The following is a 5,666-nucleotide window of genomic DNA, read 5'->3' as shown; positions in this document are numbered from 1 at the left end:
ATGAGCAAAATCAAATGAGCAAAATGAAGTGGTTGTTTTTACTATTAAGATTTAGTGATACTGTTATCATCATAAGTAACTATTTAGTATTAATAACAAAAATAAAATAAAGGGAAGTCAGACACTGTAAGCATGTTCACCTGGGAAACTTCACCAGAAAGCTACAGCTTCATATAGCATTGTTCCTCCAAGGGATTAACACCCCTCCCTTCCCCCATCTGGGACTACTTTACTGGGGGGTAAAGGCAGAGACAGGCACATGCACTTAGAAGTCAGGGTGGCACAGGGGAAGTGGTTGCCTGTCAGTCTAACCTGGGAACAGTGGATTGGCTAGTGGGTGGAACTCATCCAAGAAGCACATGAAATATTGGAAAGTTAAATGGTTAGTTTGAAGAAGCTCCTGGCTAAAACGTCAGACAAATGAGCTTTCTCTCTCTTGTTTTCTCTTGTTCCATGATCCACACTGGCCCATCCATTCATGTGTTCTCTCTCAATAGTCATGCGGCCTTAGCAACTGCATGGCCCATGTCCATGCACACTCCACACACAGGATGCTGAACTGGACTGTATTTTAATATGGAGCAGAAACTATGGGCAGTGGCCTTTATTTTGGCCCTGCTGAATACACGTTTAGACTTTTCCATGATAGGTTGGGCAGAGAGGGGACCTTGGAAGGGAACCCCCTTAATTTTACATCATCAATAAAGCTTTCCACAAAACCCCATCCTCTTGTGGGGGGGCCTCAGGAAATTCTTTTCCTAGAGGCACTCCAAGAACTCTATTTCCACCAGTAATAATACTATTAAAAAATAGAAAACCAGAAGATAATTTGGGAGTAGAACCCAAATCTGGGAAGTTACATTAAAACAAACAAACAAGCAAACAAACAAAAAAAACCCACTATGACATACTGGTTTGGGGATCAAATATATGGAAACCTGCCAATCCTTTAAGAGCCTATCTATGAAGAGTTGAAAGGAATTGAAAATGTATTGGAAGCTTAAGGGAAGAGGACTTTTATCTTTGACTGTCTTTCTAGTCTGCAAAGGAGTCTCAATGTAAGAAAGACAGCAAGAAAAAATCAAATCCAGAACCCTGCCAAGAAAGCATGGCCTCGTGGGAAAAACAAAGCCAAGGTTTGAGAGAAAAATTCTTTGCTGAGGTCCCAAAAAGACTTAAGGTACTTTCTCATAGATTTTTCAGAAAGACAACAGGCCTTCAAAGGATCTTAGGGGTGGGTCTTGCATATACTGTTAAGTCATAGAATTTCTAAGAATCTTTGGGTTTTGTCATTCAACAGGCTCAAAGTTATGGAACTTAAGGTAGTGAAAGCTTTAAGTAGAAGATATTTGTAGTCATTGCCTTTGTTTAATTAATTGAATTGCAAATTATGCATTTAAAAAGACAGTGTTTTTAAAGGAATTATGCCAGCCTGCACTGAAAAAGATACAGTGTAAAATAAAAAAGTGGTCTTTTCTCACTTTTTAAAAATTGAGATATGATTGACAGATAACATGTCAGTTTCCAGTGTGCAACATACTGATTCAGTATATATACACTTCAAAATAATCACCACAATAAGTTTAGTTAACATCCATCACCACACATAATTACTTTTTTTCTTGTGATGAGAATTTTTGAAATCTATTTTAAAATCTACTTTTGAAAATGTGTCTGTTCAGATAATCCTATTGTGATAGTTAATTTTATGTGCCAACCAGACTGGGCTAAGCGATGCTCAGATAGCTAGTAAAACGTTATTTGTGTGTGGGTCTGTGAGAGAGTCTTTGGAAGAGATTAGCATTTGAAAATTTTCTTTTTAAAAATGTTTTTATTGATTTTTTTATTTTTATTTTTTAGAGAGAGGAAGGGAAAATGAGAAACATCAACTGGCTGCCTCCCACTAGGGTTATAGCCTGACCAGGAATGGAACTGGTGACCTTTTGGTACATGGAACAGTGATGCTCTACCAACTGAACAACACAGGCCAGGGCAAGAGATTAGCATTTGAATTAGTAGAGTGAGTAAAGAGAGCACTATTACCAAAGCCCTTGGGCATCAGCTAATCTGTTTAGGATCTAAATAGAGCAAAAACCTGGCTAGCCTGAGTGGCTCAGATTGCTGTGTGAAGTCCTGTGCACCAAAATGTTGCTGATTTGGTTCTAGGTCTGACTGGGTAGGAATGGAAGGTAACTGATCCATGTCTCCCTCTCTCTCTCTCTCTATCTCTCTCTCTCTCTCCATGTCCTGGGGTGAGGATTTAAATAGAACAAAGCATTGGAGAAAGGGTGAATTCACTCTCTACTTTGGCTGAAAACATCCATCTTCTCCTGCCTTTGAACAATGCTACTCCTACTTCTGTTTTTTTGTTGTTGTTTTTTTACCTCAAACCAGGACATTACACTATTGCCCCCCTACACCCCCCCCCATTCTCTGGCCTTTAGACTTAGATTAAATTATACCACTATTTTCCTGGTTTTTCAGGTTGCAGATGGCAGATTATGAGACTTCTCTGCCTTCATAATTGCTTTCTCTCTCTCTCTCTCTCTCTCTCTCTCTCTCTCTCTCATCTCTACCATCTCTATCTCCTTTTAATCCTGTTTCTCTAGAGATTTCTGACTACTATACCTATGCTGTCTCACTGTTATAGAAAACCGGAGAAGAACCAAGCAACACTTAGAGAGATGGAGTTACATTTATTATTATTATTATTATTATTATTATTATTATTATTATTATGCGTGGACCCAGAGGAAAATGTCTCTCAAATTCTGGGCCCCAACATGGAGGAAATTTCCCTATTTATATGTTTTTACCTTCTTTGTCTCCCAAATATGGGGTTTTCCAGTCCCCTTTGCAAGTTCTTAAAGAGCCCTATGTGCTGGGGCTTTGAGACCTCAACCAAAGGCTTGGCCTAGTGCCAGCACTGATAACTTCATCCGGGGAAGGTTTAATGGCCTCTCTGAAATGGGAGTAGTCTTGTTTTTCTTATTATTTACGAAAGCAAGCATTTACAGAAGCCAAATAGCAGGGTTAAAATTTCAAACAGCAGTTTTTATATAAGATGGTTCTTCATCACAACTGAATGTTGGACGTGGTGATGGTGACAGGAGGCAGAGGCAGATCAAGGGGAACTGTAACTAAAGACTTGAACCTGAGGAGCTTCATCTGTATCTCTACCTGATTTAAATGATGGCATTCTTGACCATGAACTATGTGGTCACTAGATAAGACTTTTGAAGGTTCTTGAAAGGGAATGAGTGTATTTGCTTTTGGGAGGTATTTAATAACTATAGTCAGAAGACATACTGGCATACTTTTAAAAGATGGCAGCAAATTCTTGGACATTTCTCCTATAAAGAAGTTGAGTCTATGTTCCTTCCTTTTGAAACTGAGTGGGCTATGACTGCTGTGACCAATAGAGTATGGTAGAAGAAATGCTATGTGACTTTTGAGGCTGTTATAAAGATCAAGCACCCTTAAAATATCTTGCTTTTGGAATCCTGAGTCATTTGGACTATTTTTATATAGGGAGAATACTACCTACATTAACTTTTGCCTAATGTTACTATTTTATGGTTTTCAGTATAAAACAGTATATAATTATATATTATTAATTAGCTTTCTATTTTTCTTAAAATTCTGATATTATCAATTGATACATATTTATGGTTGACTAATTCTTACCAATGTAGAAACAAAATAAAAATAGAGTATCACATACATTAACTTGAGAATATATTTTTAAAATGATTGTTATTTTTGCTGTTTCTGGAAGTAGGTAATAGGGTAAAGTGTTGTAGAGGAGAAAGCAGTATAAATGAGGTTTAAAAGAACCTGGGCCAAATGTGGATTTTAAGGAAATAAGCTCCCATGATTTCTCTTTAGAGGTAGAGAATATAAGATAATATAATATGATGAATATGCCAAAATCACTACTAAATGACTGATAGTTTTACTAATTTATCCTTATTTTCTCCAAATTTGCCAAAGTATAGGTATAAATCAATGACTAAGGAGATTAGTCATAAAGTGAGAGTCTATTGTTTATCAAGTTCTCAATTATGCTTTTGAGTTTTTGTTTGGACCTCATGTATTTTAGGGATCACTATATTTTCTAGTTGATGGCTTCTGATACATTGACTTATAAATAATTCTTTGTGGTGAAAGTAATAAGGACTTCAATTTTTCACATATTTCAGTTAATTTAGATAGAGGTTTATTAAATAAATTTCAAAGACAAGTGTTGTGATTTTATGGGAGCTAGTTTTTTTATTGACTAACACTAAGTTGCTGTAGGAGGTTTTAATTTCTTTAAAGTTACTCAGTGTTACTGACTCAAGATCTTCTGATTTGATTGCTCAGCATTAGTCACCATCAGATGTAGAGCCCAGTAATTTCCCATAGGTCCATGAAATCGTTTATGAAAGGAAACTATTGTTTATAAATTCATCATAATCTTTTGTGTACTGTATATTTAAGCAACAGCTTTCTAAATTTAGTATAAAGAAAAATGATGTCACAAAGTTACTCTTATTGAAATTCCTAAAATTAAGTTATTTTCATTTTCATAGATCATGGAACATTGATTTTCAACATCTGTGTACTTTGGAGATTATTTAATAATTCAAATAATCATGAAATGTAACTACATTTGTAACTATAAAATATCAATTGGATCCCCTTGAATTTCTGATTTAAAAGGACAGAAATGAGAATAAGTGAAAATTATATTAATAGATTCAGAAATACTAAAATTTATCTCAACTTGTTCTTAAGTGCATATGAAATAGCAAAAGAAAACATTCTAAGAAAAATATTGATTCACAGGAGAGCAACTTTACATTCATGAGTCCCAAGAATATCAAAAATAACAATAGCTACAATAATTTGTTAATAAAAACACAATATAAAAACAGCTATATTGTGACATCAAAAACACAAAAGGGTTGAGGAGTAAAAGGGTAAAGTTTTTTATGTGATTGAAGTTAAGTTGTTATTAGTGTAAATACACTGATATATCTATAAGATGTTTTATTTAAGCCTCATGATTACCACACTGCTAAAACCTATAGTAGATTTAAAAGAGATAAACAGAAGAAAATAAAATTATACCAGTACAGAAAATATCAATTCACAAAGAAAGGCACATGAGTGGGAGATAGAAAAAAAAAACAAAACTACAACTCCCCCCTACAAAAACAAACAAAAAATCAGAAAACAATAGAATAACATTAGTAAGTCCATATACATAAATATATAAATATTTACTCTAAATGTAAATGGGTTAAATTCTGCAATTAAAAAACAACAACATAAAGACCTTGGATGGATAAAAAAACAAAAAGAACCAACTATATGCTGCCACAGGAGACTTATTTAGCTTTAGGGACACAAAAATCATTAATGAGAGACAAAGAAGGTTATTATACAATGATATAAGGGTCAATTTGTCAAGAAAATGTAACAATTATAAGTGTACTGTACCCAACATCAGGGCACCTAAATATTAAGCAAATACTAACATATCTAAAGAGAGATAAAAACAACAATAACTACTTTCAACAATGGGTAGGTAGATCATCCAGACAGAAGATCAACAAGAAACCCTTGAGCTTGATCTGTACATTAGACCAAATAAATCAAACATAGATAAAACATTCTAT

This window comes from Plecotus auritus (assembly GCF_963455305.1).
Source record: "Plecotus auritus genome assembly, chromosome: 4".
NCBI classification, from domain to species: domain Eukaryota; kingdom Metazoa; phylum Chordata; class Mammalia; order Chiroptera; family Vespertilionidae; genus Plecotus; species Plecotus auritus.
The sequence above is the reverse complement of the archived record's forward strand: the minus strand, read 5'-3'. Positions refer to the sequence as shown.